The sequence below is a fragment of the Malus sylvestris genome, chromosome 10, assembly GCF_916048215.2.
Source record: "Malus sylvestris chromosome 10, drMalSylv7.2, whole genome shotgun sequence".
Classification (NCBI taxonomy): Eukaryota; Viridiplantae; Streptophyta; class Magnoliopsida; order Rosales; family Rosaceae; genus Malus; species Malus sylvestris.
This window is the reverse complement of record NC_062269.1, coordinates 16,038,327-16,058,039: the sequence shown is the minus strand read 5'-3', so window position 1 is coordinate 16,058,039 and position 19,713 is coordinate 16,038,327. Positions and strand designations below refer to the sequence as shown.

The following is a 19,713-nucleotide window of genomic DNA, read 5'->3' as shown; positions in this document are numbered from 1 at the left end:
AAAAAACGAGGAAGGTTGCTTTGGCAGCTGGAGGGCAGTACGTGAGTGGACAGAGGAAAGGAATAAGGGAATAAGAGAAGAAGAAGAAATAAAATAAGGGGAGAAAATAGGTCAAAGAGGAGCACAGAGATAGGTGGGGGGAATGGGTGGAAGGCAGAGGGCTGCCCTTTGGGCAACGTGAAGCTGCGGAGAGAAGGGAAGTCAGTGGCGAGGAGGAGGTCAGCATGAAAATGCAGTTCAGAGTCCATGCAGTTCAGAGTCCAAGCAGCAGATCCTTTCTTTCGGTTTAATCTTTCCAAACTCCTATTTTATTTTTGTTTTAATAATGTGTAATTAATTTTATTTTGGCTAGAGGTTAATTCGAAACCATGAATATATTTGTAATATGAATTGATTACCTTCGGTTGTGATTTCATAAGTTGTGATTTCAATTTACTTATCCGTTCGTATAAAAACTGATTTGTGTATGTTGGTTGAGAGTGCACGCTTAATTTACATGCATGAATTTGATGCTAGAATATAAGTGAATTTCACCTAATCGTTATGAACTTATTTTCACAAGTAGTAAAGGTTGCTAGTCACAATCACGTTAAGTAAATTCTTGGCAAGAGTATCATGCTTTTCATAGTTACGAATGCCTCGTCAATGCTTATAGTTTTCACAAAGTTTAATGATCTTTGATTGTATCTCTATTATGCTTTTCACGTAGGGGACTTTTGAAGAATGTTTTGAATTGTTGTATGCGTTTTCCCGTCCAATTCAATAACTTAAGGAAAACTTGAAGATTAAAAAAGTGCTGTTCACGGTTAATCTGGAGTATTGAGATTCACAATTTATTGAAAGAACAACTGAAAATCAATTTAGGTTGCATATGTGTCATGTGTGGAGAAGAACCCTCTAGCTAGTCCGTCATTTATCATTTTACCTTAATTTTATGTTTTTATCAATTCTGTAATTTAATTAAGTTTAATTTACTTTTCATCAAAACCAAACACCCATCCATTATTAAATTATATTATTTAGTTAGTTTTCTTTATTGTTAGTCTTTTAATTTAATTTCCGTCCATTTCAGTTCCTAGTGTTTAATTGAATTGTTTTCATTATTTTGAGTCATTTTAAGTGTGTTTCGAGTTATTAGAGTTTTTAGCCTAATTTTGTGTCCTTGAGTCTTATTTAATATTTTTAAATTAATTTAGAATAGATTAGCAATCCCTCCTAATCCCCGGCCTAGAACGATACCCTACTTACATCCATACTACAATTGTCAAAAAAGAGGGTTTAATTTGTGTGTCAAGAAATTCTCACATCAAGATCCTCTTCAAATCTCTTCCACCTAGGCCACCAGATCAAGTGATCCTGGCCTTCCAAATTTCATCCAACGGCCCACCTGTTTTGACCCCTTAAAAGCTATGATAATTTTTGGTCGTTTGATGAAATTTGGAGGGCCCGGATCACTTGATCCGGTGGCCTTGGTGGAAGAGATCTGGAGAGGATCTCTTTCCCATTTGTATGGTCCAAGTAGCGCATTATATTTTTTTATTTTCTTAAGTTCCCATGGGTGTCAAACGCACGCTCGTTTATTTTTATCAATGCCGAAAACAGTCCAAATGCACTCCAAATAGAGAAACTATGTACTTTTGACAAACAATAAGATCTTTTGCGCACTCATTCTTATGGTCCTAGTAGCACATGATATGGGCTTATTTGCTTCAATTCCAATGGTTGTCAAACACATGCTCATTTGTTTTCATTAATGCCAAAAATAGTCCTACTACACTCCTAATAGAAAAACTATGCGCTTTTGACACCCAATAAGTTGTTTCTCTTTTGAGTACTCATGTGTTTATTTGCTTAAGGTCCAATGGTTGTAAAATGTACTCTCGTTTGTTTTTATTAATGCCAAAACAATCCAAATGCACTCCGACCAGAAAAACTATGTGCTTTTGACACCTAATGAGCATTTAACAGTTTAAGTACTCATTCTTATTGTCCTAGTAGCGCATTACATGTGTTTATTTTCTTAAGTTCCAATGGTTGTGAAGTGCACATTCGTTTGTTTTTATTAAAGCCAAAACAGTACAAATGCACTCCAAATAGCAGAACTGTGCGCTTTTGACACCCAATAAGCTCCTGATCTTTTAAGTCTCATTTTTATGGTCCAAGCAGAGCATTATATGTATTTATTTAATTAAGTATGAATGGGTGTCATGTAAGATCCCACATCGACCAACGGAGAGGGGATGATGTGCCTTATATGTACATACTTCCCTCCCTATAGCAAAAGGCCTTTTGGGAACTCACTGACTTCGGATTCCATCGGAACTCCGAAGTTTAGCGAGTTTGGGCGAGAGCAATCCTAGAATGGGTGACTCATTGGGAAGTTCTCGTGTGAGTTCCCAGAAACAAAACTTTGAGGGAATGGTAAGCCCAAAGCGGACAATATCGTGCTACGGTGGAGCCGAGACTGGGATGTGACAGAATTTTATGCACCATATCCTCACTTGTGTACGTATTTCTTCTTAATCAATAAATATCATAATTGTTCCCAAAAAAAGGTTCGGCAAAAAATAAATAAATAATTGTTTGTATACTTTTGGGGTGAGATGTGAAGGCTAATAGATACATGAGCCAGATTAATTAGATCCCCAAATATATCTTTTAGTATATAATGAATCAAAGATTAGGCTTATCCGTGAAGGGCTGGTACTTAGTCTATAAGACATTAATTTGAATTAGGGTTTGACATAGAAATGTGTGGGTTAGGGTAGAGGTTGAGTACCTTTATACAACACATTTATTGACGAATCAACTTTCTAAAAGAGTAAGAGGACAGAAGCATGCGACCTACTATGTCATCCATATAGTTTCCATCCCTATATATGATGGAAAGTAGCTTTGCAAATTCAACACCCCAAGTTTTCATTAACACATAATTTTCTCATCCAAAAATCTCACACAAACTATGGGTTTAAGCATATCAATATTCCACTGGGAAGTTCTCGTGTGAGTTCCCAGAAAACCCTCGTGTTATAGGGAGGGAAGTATGAACATATAAGGCACATCACCCCCTCTCTGTTGGTTGATGTGGGATCTTACAATCCACCCCACTTAAGGGGAACCCAGCGTCCTCGCCGGCACAGCTGTACTGAATGGTAGAGTGGCTCTGATACCATTCTATCACATCCAAGTCTCGGCTCCGCCGTAGCACGATATTGTCCGCTTTGGGCTTACAATTCCCTCACGGTTTTATTTCTGGGAACTCACATGAGAACTTCCCAGTGGGTCACCCATCCTAGGATTGCTCTCGCCCAAACTCGCTTAACTTCGGAGTTCCGATGGAATCCAAAGCCGGTGAGTTCCCAAAAGGCCTCGTACTATAGGGAGGAAAGTATGTACATATAACGCACATCACCCCCTCTCCGTTGGTTGATGTGGGATCTTACATGTCAAACCCATACCTGTTTGTTTTTATTAATGCCGAAAATAGTCCAGATACATTCGAAATTGAAAAACTGTTTGCTTTGACACCCAATACGTTTTTGATCATCTGAGTACTCATTCTTATGGTCCTAATAGCACATTACATGTGTTTATTTACTTAAGTCTAATAGTTGTGAAACGCATGCTTGTTTGTTTGTTATTAATGCCAAAAACAGTCCAAATGCACTCTAAATAGAAAAACTGCGTAATTTTTACATGCAATAAGCTTTTCATTTTTCAACACAAAGGAAAAAGAAAGCATGCTGTTTTTCCACCAAAAATCAGCAAAGAAAAGAAAACGAAACAAAAAAAAAAAAAAGGAAAGGGCTTCAAAATTTCCAAAACATCAAAGGAAAGTATCTTTCCTTGCCAAAATACAAAAGGGAAGCCCTCCATGGCGAGGACAAGTCTTCAAGTTTCCCAAACCAAGAGGGAAAACACCCCCTTGGTCAAAAAAATGGAAAGGGAAAGGAAAAATGCAAATCCTACTTACCTATGGACAATCATTAAATCTTTCCAAAACCTGGAAGGAAATCACCAAAGCTTTCCAACATTTTGAAGGAAATCACCCACATTACCAAAAGTGAAGGAGATTCCTACCTAAGGAAGGAAAAGCTTTTTTACCACAACCACAAGGAAAAAGAAATCCAAGTCTCAAAATACCCCAAATGTATTTTGCCACAGATTATGGAAAATCAAATACGCATAATAAATATGTGCTGATTTGTCCATTTTCAAATTTTCTTTCAAGATCAAGCCTCTACGACCCTTGAAGAAAAAAAAATTCATTTTCTTTCAAGATCAAGCCTTCACTTCTCTTGAAGAAAAAAATAATTCATTTTCACTCAAGATCGAGCTTCAATGGCCCTTGAAGACAATTTTCATTTCATTCAAGATCAAGCCTCGCTGGCCCTTGAAGAAATGATTCATCCACGAAATACGCCTCAACCGCGCTTGACGAAATTCATCATTTCAATTCAAGAAATACACCTCAACGGCCCTTGAAGAAATGTTTCGTTCAAGAAATACCTCTCTACGGCCCTTGAAGAAGCAAACTAATTCAAGATCAAGTCTCGAAAACCCTTCAGTTAGAACATTCACATTGCAGGACTTTAAAACACATTTCCTACATGTGAACCACATGCCCCACAACGCGCCTTGAAGTGGGGGCTTTTGTAGCATGTAAATTTCGTTGCATACAAATGATGCATCACAAAGCTCCACGTGGCATATGACTCCTCACAAATAGACAAGTCATCAAAGACAAGTGGCACAAATCAAGCAAAGGAAGTACAAAACCTTCCCAAAAGTCGGCAAAAGGGAGAAAATCCCTCTTAAAATCGACAAAGAGTCCAAGTTGCTCCCAAAACCAGAAAGTAAGCTAAAGCATCTTCATAAAACAAGCAAGAATTGAAGATTACTCACAAAATAGGTAACCAGCCCTATATTTTGGCCAAGCAAGGGAAAGTGGCTGAAATGAAGACACAAAACATGCCTAAATTCTCCCATGGACGAATCAAGACACAAATCAAAGCCAAATCCATCCAAATGCAAGCTTTGAGAAGTCTATAAATACAAGGTCCTCAAACAAGCATAAGGGTCGACAATTTCTACATTGAAGGGCCGAAATTCTCACAAAAGGAGAAACTCTACCAAGTCTTTGAAGACTAATACACTACCAAAGCTCTCTTCGAAGAACGTACAACCAAAGCTGAAACTTTCTTTTAACCAAAGCCGAAGCATTCCCTTTAAGAATCAACAAGCACTTGTGCCGATTCTTTCAAGACTTTGTTGCAAGCTTAAAACTTGTAACGACATTCAATTCAAGATCAAGTCTCCAAGACCCTTGAATCAATAAAATCCCACATAACATCACCTTTGCTGCATGTCATGAACAAACCTAGAGGTGAAGACTATCCATGCATTTTTTCAAGCTCAAAACTTGACGCAATCGTTCAATTGTTCGTCCGAGATCAAGTCATCATGACCTTTGGATCAATAACCTATGCATCTACATCAAATTTGATGACTGAATCAGAGGAAAATTGTAAACAGAGATTGTAACCATACAAATTCATCAATACAAATCTACATTGTACACGTGTTCTCATTTCATTCATTACAAAATTTTTGTGTTTACACACTTGTTAGGAGAATTTTAAATGGTATGTATTTCTTATTTACTCCAAAAGAAATGGTTCTATCCATCCTCAAACTGAACAACCTTTTCAGATACATAGTTAGGGGCAATTGTGAGGTCATGATTTTCTATAACCGGGGTAAAATGGGTAGGAATACAAATACATCAAAAGTCCAATCAAGGACTCAACAACTCTGATCAGACTGAGGTGCACAAACGGACTAACGATGCTACCATCATCCTGTGTCTTGAAAAGGTAGGTGAAGTCCGTCGACTTCACTAAGATTGACATTCCTATATTCTTGGAGATTCCTACAATCTAGGGATTGGTGTGCGCCGCAAGTAATAATACTCGTAAAAGGATGCAATATCTACTCCTAGATATCCTTTTAGATTCTCCCGGTTTAATACAGATTCTATACCCTAAAAAACTCTCTCTCAACTAGTATAAAAACACCCTTCTAGGGTTCATCTTTGATATCGTAATCATCTTATACTCTATTCTCTTGCCTACTACTTGAGTCTCAAATTGCTTACTAACTTAATTGTCAGAGAGCCTTTGGTTGGCATCACACCAGTGCCTAGGTTATCTTAAGCTTGTTTGTCTTTTTACAGGTAGTTACGTTTGTGCATCTCCTCCACACACAGTGGTGAGCGAATTTGGTTCCAACAGAGAAGGAAGTGTAACAAGTCGTCCCTAAATTTACTGCTTTATTAATTGTAAAGGTGTGGCCTTATTTTGTGAGCTAGTAGGGCCCACACCCCACTTTTTCCCTCTATTATGTGTCTTCCAGTCTTCTGAACCTTTCTCTCTTTCAACTATCATGTCCCTCACTCTCTCTCATCTTAAACTCTCTCTCTCTCTCTTTCTCAACCTATATCTCTATCTTCTTGGTAAGACATCACCGACTCCACTACCTTGCCTCACCGTCTCCAATAAGCTGCACCAGCCAACCCACACCTGCACCACCATTTGACCCTTCGTGTCTCGAACCCAGGCTAAGACCATGGAGTCCCGACAATGGCTAGGTCGCTGTTCATTGTCTTCCTGATGCGAAATATATAAGCACACAAATTAAACCCTCTTTTTGTCAATTGTAGTAAAGAATGTAAGTAGGGATCGTTCTAGGCCGGGGATTAGGAGGGATTGCTAAATCACTTGGAAACTGACTTGAAAACGTAAAAACAAAGTTTAAAGCACTAAACTAGACTCAAAGAATGCAAAACTATACTTTAAAATACTAAGATAAACAAAAAGATTCAAAACAGCAAATAAACACTCAAAACTGCCTTAAAAACACTTTATGGGCAGTTTTGAACACCTAACACTAAATTGGACAAAATTGGGTTATGACTTGACTCAAGACACTTAAAAACACAAACTAAAGTGATTACTGACTAATCTAACATTTTGAAATAAATGGGAGATTGGTTCTTGACGAATTTGAAAACAAAACAAACTTTGTAAAACAAAACAGATTGTAAATGAATTTGAATGAAACTTATGGATGGAAGGTTAGCTAGAAGGTTCTTCTCCACACATGTCACACTTGCATACAAAATGATTTCCAGTTGCTTTTCGATAAACTATGAATACTCAACGCCCCAAATTAACCGTGAATTGCACTAATTAACCCTCAGTTTTTCCACAAGTTATTAGGTTGGATGATTGCATACAACAACCCAAAACATTCCTTACAAGTTCCCTACATGAATTGCATAATAGAGATACAAGCAAGAATCATTAAGTTCTATGAAAAACATAAGCATTGACGAGGCACTCGTTACTATGATTTGCATGAAACTTATGCCAAGAATTTACTTAACGTGATTGTGACTAGCAACCTTCACTACTTGTGAATATAAGTTCATAACGATTAGGTGAAACTCCCTTATATTCTAGCGTCAAATTCATGCATGAAATTAAGCGTGCACTCTCAACCAACATACACAAATCAGTTTTTATACGAACGGATAAGTAAATTAAATTCACAACTTATGAATCACAACTGGATGTAATCAAATCATATTGCAAGCATGAACATAGTTTCGAATCACCCCCTAACTAAGAGGGGTTTAGTTCCTCATACTCACAAAGCAAAGATGCATAAATTTAGACATTAAAATCAAGGAAATAAAACACCTAAAATGCTCCAACTTGGACAACAGGTGCATCAATGGATCTCCCTTCCTCCTTGCTGCGGCATGAAGTTTGTGGACAGGTTTTGGGTGGTTTTTATGGTGTAGAATGGATGGGGAATGGTATGGAAATGTTTAGGGTTGATGGGTGGTGTGGCTAGGGGTAATTTTTGGCTGAATTTGGAGAGAATGGTGGTGGAGAACTCACGGCAAAGATGGATCAAAAACTGTTATGTTGATGAATATGGGAGGTGGTATTTATAGGCTTGAGAGAGGACCATTCCATTTCCTTTGCATGTGCATTCTGTGTGGGTGTGAATTGTCATGTTTCCCCTTTACATTTACACACACATGCTTCATCATTTCAACCACCAAACACACACATTTTCTGCCATGTTTTCCTTTACATTTACACACACATGCTTCATCATTTCAACCACCAAACACCCACAATTCCTGCCCATGTGTGTGTGTTTCCTTTGCCCATGTGCGTGTGTTTCCTTTGCCCATGTGTGTGTGTTTTTCCTTTGCATTTGTAGACACATGTTCTTCATTATTTCAGCCAACAATCCACCCATTTTCTGCCCATGTGTGTGTGTTTCCTTTGCCCATGTGTTGCCTTTCTCTTTTTATTAGCCAAATCTGCTTAGCCCTTTTCTGACCTTTCAGTGTTACAATGCCCATAACTTCTTCTAGAAAAATGAGATTAACAATCCATAAATTGCTCCAGAAAATAGACATCCGTAGCTTTCCACGCATATAAGGTTCATTCTCCCATTCATTCTGAGCTGTTTGTAACATGCTTCCAAAGTCAGATAATCTGCACAGGCAGTTTTGACGAATTTGTTACTTAATAATTCACTTGTGCTACTTTTCTTTTCTTTGCTTGATAAATCACACAAAACACAAAAACATAGTAAATAGCTCAAAAATATAAGGAACTAACTAAGAAAAGACAAGTGAATTTTATGTAAAATATATATAAATACGAGCTTATCAAATACCCCCACACTTAGCTTTTGCTAGTCCTCGAGCAAAATAAAGAAAACAAAACACAACCTAAACCTTCCAACGTTTGCCTTAGGGATTTCCAACGCACATGACATGTTAAAAATCATTATCCCCACAAATTTGAGTCATCTTCACACTTAAGCACATACTTAATCATAGTCACCACGTACTAGTTCACATTTAACCAATTAAAATATGATTTTGAATGTAGTAACATGCCTTAGAGAATTTGCTCAAGTCCTTACAAGATATTCACTCAATTTTCACTCAGATTTTCTAACTACACACCCTATACTAGTTATATGTGAGAAGATTGATGTAAACATGAAAACGAACGCTCACATATATGTATTACAAAGAAAGCGATTTCTGGAGTTATTAAGCATGTTTAGATATGATCTCATGAATGGAATGCTACTACTTAGATGCGAGAACCAGTGATACCATATGCTCATACCAAATTCAAACTCCACAAATTGAAACACATAACACTCAAGATTGAAGTCAAAGGTTGTAACGGGCTTGGGGTGTTGGCTAACAAATGAAGGTAAGGGAAAACAAACGTTCTTAAAGCAATAGCAAATAAAATAATGAACTTGAACTTAGAATTCACTTAGATTGCAGAAATCAACTTTTAGACGTAAGGGAAAGATTTAAACAACTCTTAGGGTCAAATTCAACTTTTTTTTCTTTTTTTTATATATATATATTTTTTTTTTCTTTCCACCCGTGCCTATGGCACACTACTTACATGAGAAACACTTCCCCCACACTTATTTTCTGCCATACATAATCACAAGGAATTCAATTTGAATCATGTTTTACTATGCTTTAAGAACAAGGGTATGAATGGTCCTAATCTAGGCTAGGTGAGGATAACGTGGGTTAACAAAGAACGTAGGCTAACAAGGCTCAATGGGGTTAACTTAAACAAATAATGAAGTAGGATACACGGCAATTTGGCTTTGGTGGTGGTAACTACACAACTTCATCTTGAATATGTGTTATGCAAATCAATATCATGCTTTGAATGAAATGGGCATGAGTTCTAGCATTTGGAACTAAATGATGAAACACCTTCTAAGTAGTAACCAAGCAAAGAAAAATGAGATCATGCAACGACTTTAGAAAACAATAATGCACAGATTATCAACTCTCCAAATAACTTTTAGGCTCAAGTCTCACAAGGTTGTAGCGTTTGTTTGAGTTCCTTTCTTCAAGCATGTTACAAAAACTAATTTTTCCTTTATGATTGCATGTGAATTCATAAATTATAACTACAACCAAGCATAAACCAAAGAGCATATCAAACTTTCATCCATGTTTATAATTCTCTTTAACAGTCATGTAATTAAAAACCAAATCCTCATCATTGTGTTGGAAGGTACCATAAGACACAAAATAAACAAACAAAAACAACTCTTTTTGGGTTTTTCAAAACAATTTTTCAAATTTTTATGAGATTTTTGGATTTTTATGTCAAAACACACTGAAACACTCCAAAACAGCTTGAAAACACTTAAAAGAGCAAGGAACAACATTAGAAGTAATGGGTGATAAACTCCTACGAATTTCATGCAAAACAATGGTTACCCCCCCCCCCACACTTAAATCAAACATTGTCCTCAATGTTTCAAGCCTAAACTCACACAAAAACAAGCGAATAAACAAACAACGAATAAACATGACAAGTATAGCAAAGTAAACAAAAAAAAAAGACAGAGTAGAGTTTAAGAACACAAATCTGGTTTTGGAGATAGATGATCTTGTTGACTTTCCACAGCTTTGATCTCGAACTGGTTTGGAATTCTGAGTGAGAAATATGAGAGTTCCTTGGTTTCAAATCGGACTCCTTCTGCTGGGATGATTTGATTGTGCAGTCTGCATTCTTCTCTGCTTGTTTCTTCTGCACGGCGGGCAGGCACGAGGTAAAGGTGTTGGTCTGTTTCTTTCTTCAATCTTTCCAAGTGCTCTCCTTGTCCCTAGCTGAGGATGAATTGGCAAATTGTCTCCACATGCTTCGAGGTATCATTTTCACTTCCCTTATGATGCGGTAGACAAAGCGAAAGCATAAGATGATGAAGATGAGTACTCAAGAGGAAGGCTAGGTAAGCAATCAGGAAGGGGTTACAGGCGGTCGGTTCTAGATCGGAAGATTGATACCAAGTGCTGGATGATTACTCACTTTCTCCTTGTCCTAAAACAACGACAAGGAGAAGGACAGGGAGAAAGCATGATATGAGATACTCTTGCTTTCAACCTTCATGATATGAAATACTTTTGCTTTGGATGGGTTGTTTGCAAAGGTACCCCAAGGAATAAGGAACACTGAGTGACTCGAGAGGGTTTGTTGGAAAGGCATTCTCGGAGATGACAGAAGGTTATGTATGTCTGCCTTGCCATGGAGGGTGAAGGTCGACATTTATAGGAAATAATAACCGGTACTGTTCTTTCACTCCTGTCGGCAACCGTTGGATGATTGAACAGTAAACTTCATGTGTTTCTACTTCAACAGAAATCGTCGACAGATTGCCCGTGATTTCCGCACAGCTTTCTCTGCATATGACAAGTGCTGACAAGGCTAAGAGAGACAGATGGTTGGAATCGGCGCTTCGACAAACTGCCCGTGATTTCCGCAAAGCTGAGTTTACGTGTGACGGGTGCTGACGAGGCTGAGAAAGCTGACACTCTTCGATATCTGGAATCGGTGGTTTGTGAGCAAGCCCAACTTTTGAGAAAGCTGGCGCTCTTCGATATCTGGAATCGGTGGTTTGTGAGCAAGCCCAACTTTTGAGAAAGCTGGTGCTCTTCGATTTTTAAATTGGCTTCTTCGATTTCTGAGCTCGCATCTTCGATCTCTGAAATCCCATCGCGTGCTGATTTTTATAGAGGTATGCAGGACGTTCAAAGCACACTTGAATTTCTGCCTGTAAGAACTCCCGTTTTGCACTTCTACGATCTTGACTTGTCCGATCTCCTCTTTCTTTAACACCTTTGAAAAATGTCTGGCCCTTCCGACCGTCGTTTTGACTTGAACCTTAGTGAAGAGGTAGCCCCGCCTTCTCCAAAAAACATATGGCGCCCATCCTTCATATCCCTTATTGGTTCCCTTACCGTTGGGGATTCGGTGATGAAGAATGATATGACAGCTGCGGTGGTGGCCAGGAACCTTGTCACTCCCAAAGATAACAGACTACTTGCCAAACGGTCTGATGAGTTGGCTGTTAAGGAATCTCTGGCTCTCAGTGTGCAGTGCGCAGGTTCCGTGTCCAATATGGCCCAACGCCTATTTGCCCGAACCCGTCAAGTTGAATCATTGGCGACTGAAGTGATGAGTCTCAAGCAGAAGATTAGAGGGCTTAAGCATGAAAATAAACAATTGCACAAGCTCGCACACAACTATGCCACAAACATGAAGAGGAAAATTGACCAGATGCAGGAATCTGATGGTCAGATCTTACTTGATCATCAGAGGTTTGTGGGCTTATTCCAACAACATTTGCCTTCATCTTCTAGGGCTGTACCGCGTACTGAAGCTCCAAATGATCAACCTCTGCTGCCTCCTTCTTCTGGGGCTCCGCCGACTGCTAAGGCTCCGCCGACTACTGAGACTTCTCCTAAGCAGCCTTTGTGAAGGCTCCCTCTTGTAATTTCTTGCTTAATGTTCCTTTTTTTTTTTCATGAAAATGAATGTAAGAATATCTTGCATATCTATCAATGTTTCAAAAATAAACCCACACCCAAAAATAATTAAATAAACAACAAAAATAAAAAAAATAAAAAAAAATGACAATCATGGCAAAATAGAAATGCAGAAAAGGGAAGGTTTTTAGAAACGCAAAACTGATTGTAGAGTGATTCATAGATCTTCCTTTTTTGAATACATGGGTTGCCTCCCAAGAAGCGCTTGCTTTAACGTCGTGCAGCCAGACGAAAAGCTCAATTACTCTCCAATGGAGTCCACGGCATGCTCCTTGAAATATTCATACTTTGGTTCTATGAAAGGAAGGGAGTAGTAATCCCTCATGATTGGGGCGTTTTGCTTCCAAAAATCAATGTACACTTCCCCACTACCTTGCATTTGATTAGGTACCTGCACCAAAGAAGGTAACAACCTATTAGTTGAAATTGGAATCGAAATTGGACTAGGTGGCTTACCAATGTGCTCTGATGGAGTGGCAGCAGTGTGAACATTCTTTCCCATGGTGCTTTCGGCCAATTTGAGCACTTTGAGGGCAGTGGCCGTATAGTCCTTGTGCTCCACTCCAATTCCCTCGTCTTGCATGGTTCCTAATGCATCCTTTGTGCTTGGTGCTGAACGGTCCGGTCCTATCTTTTTTATTTTATCAATGGCACAACAAGAACGAACAACATTAGGAGTCTCAATGGATTCAGAAATCTTAAAACTAATCATATCACCACCAAATGCCATAGTTACTTCTCCTTTGGCCACATCAATCCTGGTTTGAGCTGTTTTCATGAAAGGCCTTCCAAGGAGGATGGGCAATGAAGGGGTATGGTCTGATTCATCCATTTCGAGAACATAGAAATCCGCCGGAAAGATTAAGTGATTTACCTGCATAAGAACATCTTCCAAAACTCCCTTTGGATAGGCGTTAGATCTATCGGCCAATTGTATGATTACACCATCATTTTTCAACTTGCCTAAGTTCATAGATGCATAAATTGAATATGGCATAACATTTATTGAAGCACCTAAATCTAACATGGCAGATTCAAAACGAGTGTTACCAATGACACAAGGAATTGTAAAACTACTCGGATCTTTGCATTTGGGGGTAGTTTTCATTGCAAGATGGCAGAGACATTCTCACTTACATGTACCACTTCTTTCTCCCGAAAACGTTTCTTTGTTGTACAAAGCTTTTTCAAAAACTTGGCATACTTCGGGATTTGCTTGATTGCATCCAAAAACGGTATGTTGACTTGAACTTTCCTAAATGTCTCTAGAACATCTTTTTCTTCCTCTTCGTTCTTGGATTGCAAAAATCTGCTAGGAAATGGTACATTGGGTGGAATCACATTAGTATAAACCGAATTGGACACATTCTTACCTTTGTTGAACAAATTGGATTGTGGTTGTGCCATGGGAACCGGCGGCAAAGGTGTTTCCACCCTTGCCGTGGGTTGGTTTGATTCTTCCTCCTCAATTTGAAGTTTCTCATCCTCTTTGTGACCTGTTTTTTATGAATAACCTGCCCCAACCTCATTGCCACTTCTTAGGGTGATCGCGTTGGCTGTTTCAAACCCTTCCTTTGGATTTTGAATGGTTGAACTAGGGAGTTGGCCTGGGTCTCGAAATTTGCTCACAAAGTCTGCAATCTGCCCAATTTGTTTCTCCAATTGATCCACCCTTTTGTCTTGGTTTTGCATTGCTTTGGCTTGATTTTCTTGCCCCTGAGACAAGTTAGTTAGTAACTTAAGAAGTGTATCATTGTCTAGAGATGTACCTGAAGCATTTGGGGCAGATTGTTGTGGAACATGTGGGGGTGCGTATGGCTTGGTGAAAAACCCCGGGGGTTGTTGCCTAAAGCCTCCTTGTTGTTGGGGTTGTTGGGCCTCCCTGGGTAACCATTGTTGTTGGGGTTGTTGGGCTTCCCTCCACTTGAAGTTTGGATGGTCTCTCCAACCTGGATTATATGTGTTTGAATATGGATCGTTCCTCGGTTGGTTTTGGCCTTGAAATCCAATTGCATTAGCGCTCTCCCATCCACCATTCTCAATGAGTTGAGGGCACTTTTCTGAGGCATGTCCTTGGATAGAACATACGCCACACACCATTGGCCCTTGCATTCTCATTCCTTCGGCCATCTGAGACACAATGGAAGTAAGATTAGCTAATTGTGAATGAATGTCGGATGTGGAACTTACCTCATGCACTTGTTGCCATGGAGGTCCTCTTTGTCCAACGCCTTCGTATTGTTGAGCGTTCAATGCTCGATTAGCAATCAAGATCTTGGCAGCCATAGGTGTTTTATCCATCAATGCTCCACCCGCCGAGGCATCGAGCATTTGACGTTCAAGTGGTAGGAGCCCCTCGTAAAAGTATTGTAGAAGTAACTCCTCCTTCATCTGATGCTGTGGACAAGAAGCAACAAGTGATTTAAAACGTTCATAATAAGTAGGAAAAGACTCACCTTCCTCTTGCTGAATACCACTAATCTTTTTACGTAGGAGAATGATTCGAGAAGTTGGGAAAAACTTCTCCAAAAACACCATCTTCATACTCTCCCAAGATGTGACAGTTCCGAGAGCTAACTCGTATAACCAATCTTTGGCTTTATCCATTAAAGAGAATGGAAAAGCCTTCATCTTCAAAATACTTCCGTTGACGTTAACCGGAGTCATGCTTGAACACACCACTTCAAATTCTTTTAAATGCTTGTTCGGATCCTCCATGGACAGCCCATGGTATTTTGGAATGTGGTGGAGCAAACTTGACTTTAACTCGAACTCTTCGGTCTTACCTTGCGCAGCCGTGGGATATTGGATATACAAAGGTGTGGCATTATCTAATCCCGAAGCGACGAGCTCCTTGAGTGTTCGGTTGTCCATGGCTTCTTCTTCTTTTTCTTCAAATTCAGATTCGGCCTCTGAACTTGAACTAGGTTCACTAGGTTCTGGATGCCTCTTCTTTCTTCTCAAAGTTCTTTCAAAATCGCCGTGGAACTCCGAGATGTTTGCACTAATATGTTGAGAACTACGAGTCATAAACTAGTACCTGAAAATAAGAAATAAACCCAATCAGCAACTAAAATAAAACACACAAAAATAAATAAAAAGAAACAACGAGGGATTAGCAAAGTTGCTAATCCCCGGCAACGGTGCCAAAAACTTCTTCCCTCTATTATGTGTCTTCCAGTCTTCTGAACCTTTCTCTCTTTCAACTATCATGTCCCTCACTCTCTCTCATCTTAAACTCTCTCTCTCTCTCTCTCTCTCTCTCTCTCTCTCTCAACCTATATCTCTATCTTCTTAGTAAGACATCACCGACGCCACTACCTTGCCTCACCGTCTCCAATAAGCTGCACCAGCCAACCCACACCTGCACCACCATTTGACCCTTCGTGTCTCGAACCCAGGCTAAGACCATGGAGTCCCGACAATGGCTAGGTCGTTGTTCATTGTCTTCCCCGGTGCGTTCTGGGCGAACTCTCAAGATTTCCGAGCAAGGTCTCGAAATCGATGTAGTTATCCGAGATCACAGTTTCATGTTTTTCTGGTCTTATTATAACATTTGACACAGAGAAACACCTTGGGAAACTTTTACCCAGTATTTCGGTAAAGGATCTGACAACTTTCGAGCCATACCATAGGGACTGATAAACAACTTAGTAAAACCTTTGACTCTTACATATTAGCATAAGTTAATGACTCCCATGATTTAAAATTGGGGGGTTTAAGTAATTTTGGAATAGAAATAAAGACAAAAAGAAAAGGAAAAAATTAGAACTATCTAAAAATAAATCTAATACATGAAATAGGTTAGAAACGTTTTTAGGACATAAATTTGACTTAAAATGAGTTAAGGCCTTCCCCTAAACATTCATGAATCAATGAGATGATCTTTTAACTTATCCATTTCAAATGCACAACTAAGATGTTAACATATCTAGCATGTCATATAACTAGATTGTATGAATCCTCACTTTCTTTGCATGTTGGATGCATGTCATATACATCAAACTTATATTTGTAGGTGCAAACTAGCATGTCATATACTCAGATTTAGCACCTAGAAAATTATTAAGAACGAAGAGGATTGTGAACATCACATGAACCGTAGAACATGGCATTTATCCTAGATTTTCATGGAATCAGCTTACATGATTAGTTCTGAACCTAACCGCATGTTGCTAAGGAATGAAAGAACATATGGCAGTCATCCTTATCATTCTCAACAGAAAGCAAACATAAACAAGGTAGCTAAGATTGAAAATATGTTCTTGAAACAATTGAGACAAAAAACTGATTCTAGCTTGCAAATGAAATTGATAAACTAAAATTGCATCATAACATTAATTCAATCATGTCTAGGGCTTCAAAGCAGCCCTAAGTATCCATAACCTAAATTAAAAACAAAACAAAATACATAAAAAGTTAGGAAAGCTAGAACCTAGAAACGGCTCAAGGTGGAGGACTCCTCATCCTCTTTGATGTTGTGTATCTCCTCTTTTTCTTCCTTTAGATTCTGTGTATTTTTCTCCTATTAAAAGGCTTAGGAGTTTTCTAACATCTGACACGTTTACATCCTTAAATTGACTGTCATTTATAGCTCATTACAATCAGCTTTTAGTATAGGAGTAACTGAAAATTAGCTGTTATCAGAATTTGTAACTGAACAGCTTCTCTTTATTCTGTCATAATTTCTTATAGAAACCTCCGAATACAAGCTCTAACGACCATGAGAAAGAAGACTTCCAGGGCTTTCCAACCATATATAGCCCATTTTCTAATTCGTTTTGAGCACTTCGGGGCAAACCTCGCAAGTTGGCTGTTCTGCAAGGGCATTTTCTGGCGGATCTTGGGCCACTTGTGGGCTATGGTCTAGTCTTGGGAGAGTTGGACTTCAAACTATCCATTCTAGGCTTTAAAAATATTCAAAATAAGATGATTTCTTCAAGCCTTTACTTTCATCCTAAAATACAATACAAACAACAAAATACCTTGTGATGCATAGAGAATTTAAGTCAAAAACTTAAGTAAAATAGGGCATAAAAGTATAACTTTATGCACTCAACACCAAACCCGGATTGAAGCCTGGATCCAACTCGAACCCAAACCCGGGGATCTGACCCATTTCCTAAACCGGATTTGGAATATTCCCTATGTTGACTTTTATGAAATTTTTTTGGGAATCCTCCTAGGCTAATTTCAATGCCTTGAGTCCATTTTTTAACATCCATTTAGTGAAATTCTGAAGTTTTAACATTGTTGACCAGCTCAGTGTCTTGGTTGACTTTTTGGGTTGACCGTAAACTTTTCCATAATTATGGCACAATAGTAATGCACTTATTTTCCATAATTATGGTGAGTAATTAAATTCATTAAAATAAGTAGGATGTTGTGGCAGAATTGTAAGTATATTGGTAATAATATGTCACTTATTTGTGTGCATGGAAATTTATATGAAATTTGAGTTTTATTTGGATGTTTACTTAGTGCATAGATAAGGACACAAAAGATAAACTAGAGTTTTCAAAATTTAGAGAGTTTTAATGAAAAAGGTTTGAACTAAATTTATTTTAACTAAAAACTATCTAGTAACTTTATTTAATGTAAAGATCTTTAAACTTGATGAAAATGACAAAGCACAGTATAATAGGACAAAAACTAAAGTTTCACAAGTAGGAAAAAAGCCCACATACAAAACCAATTTTTTTTTTCCAGCCGATGCCCCTCAATGCTGAAAGTGAAACCCTCGCTAGGTTGAAGAAGATGTGAAACTGTGCAGCTTTTTTCAGAAGTCTAATCCAAGTCGCCACAGTTTTTTTTTTAATCCTAAAAATTTCTTTAAAATGAAACATGTGGTGCACATTTTGGGTGGTTGTTATTGCATTTTCATATGAGATCCATATACTTGCAAATATTTACGTTGCAAATAATTTGGATGAGAGACATAATGTACCAAACTAGTCCAGTGACAAATAGGGCATCTGGGGAAATATTAGGAGATCTGAAAAACGAAAAACTCTAGTTGGTGTTCATATCATAATTCACTCGTATAATTCAAAATGGTAATTGAACATGTAAAAAGGATAGAGCTGGTGAAAAGACTCAGACGAATGAATGTGTGTTTTTTCAAGGTGCCCCTCTGCTACAGTTCTCCAGGTACGAGGAGGGAGGAAATGCAGCATAGTAGTTTTACTATACTGTCGAGAAAACATCTTGATCCTTCATATAATGGAGTTAAATAGGTTCTTGGGTGCTGAAGATTTTTCAAATAAGTACGAACTTCAACAGGCTGCTGATTCAAAAGGTTTTTAATTTACTAAACAATGGTACTATCACTATTTCTTAAACTGAGCAATGATTATTTTTTTTAAACCGAATATTAATTATTTTTAGAACTGAGCACCGACTATATAATAACATTATTTATTGAAAAAAAGCTTAACTTTAATGAAAATGACTTAAATTTTAATGAAAATTATCAAAGTTTAATATAATAAAAAATAAAATTAAAAAAAAAGTAATTAAAAACTTACGCGCATGAACCCGTGGGTCAATCTCTCTCTCTTCTCCCTAACTATTTATTAAACTAAACACATACTATTTCTAAAACTGAACATAGTTACTATAATAAGTTTACAAATTAAACGTTGACTATTTCTGAAACTGAACAAGGGTTTTCTACTATTTCTTGAACTAACTTATTTCTAAAATTGAACACGTGTATTATTTCTAAAACTTGGCGTGCCCCTTGCACGCATGTTTGCTTGAGTTTTTTGTTTTTCCTTTTCTTTTTCCCTTTCTTTCTCTTTTCCTTATCATTAAATAAAGTTATTAGATGATTTTTGGTTAAACTGAACACGGATATTATTTTTAGAACTAAACACGGATATTATCACTATTTTTGAAACTAAACAATAATTACTTCTTAAACTGAATACTAGTACTATCATTATTTCTTAAATTGAACACTAAATATTTCTAAAACTGAACGAGGGTAATATCACTATTTTTTAAATTGAACACTAACTATTTATAATATGAATACTATCACTATTTCTTAAATTGAACATTAACTATTTTTTATATACATGAAATAAAAACACAATTTCAAACTATAATCGATTAGCCAATGCAGATTTCAAAAGTAAGATTTTCTCTTTTCCTTAAAGTATTATAAATGGAGTGGAGTAGATTGCATGTTGACCTTAAACAATGACAAAAGCCTATGCCTCCGCCTGCGGGATTGA

General features: G+C 37.8%; 2 long non-coding RNA genes across 2 annotated transcripts in view; both read right to left on the bottom strand.

Annotated features, from left to right (window-relative positions):
- The window catches only part of LOC126585538 (uncharacterized), a 91,032-nt gene that overhangs the window by 1,446 nt on the left and 69,873 nt on the right, over positions 1-19,713 (bottom strand). The window lies entirely within an intron of this gene.
- LOC126585532 (uncharacterized) overlaps positions 273-19,713 on the bottom strand; it is an 83,283-nt gene continuing 63,842 nt past the window's right edge. The window contains exon 2 of the long non-coding RNA XR_007610572.1: positions 273-398. This is a non-coding gene — a long non-coding RNA (uncharacterized LOC126585532). The remainder of the gene's footprint in view (positions 399-19,713) is intronic.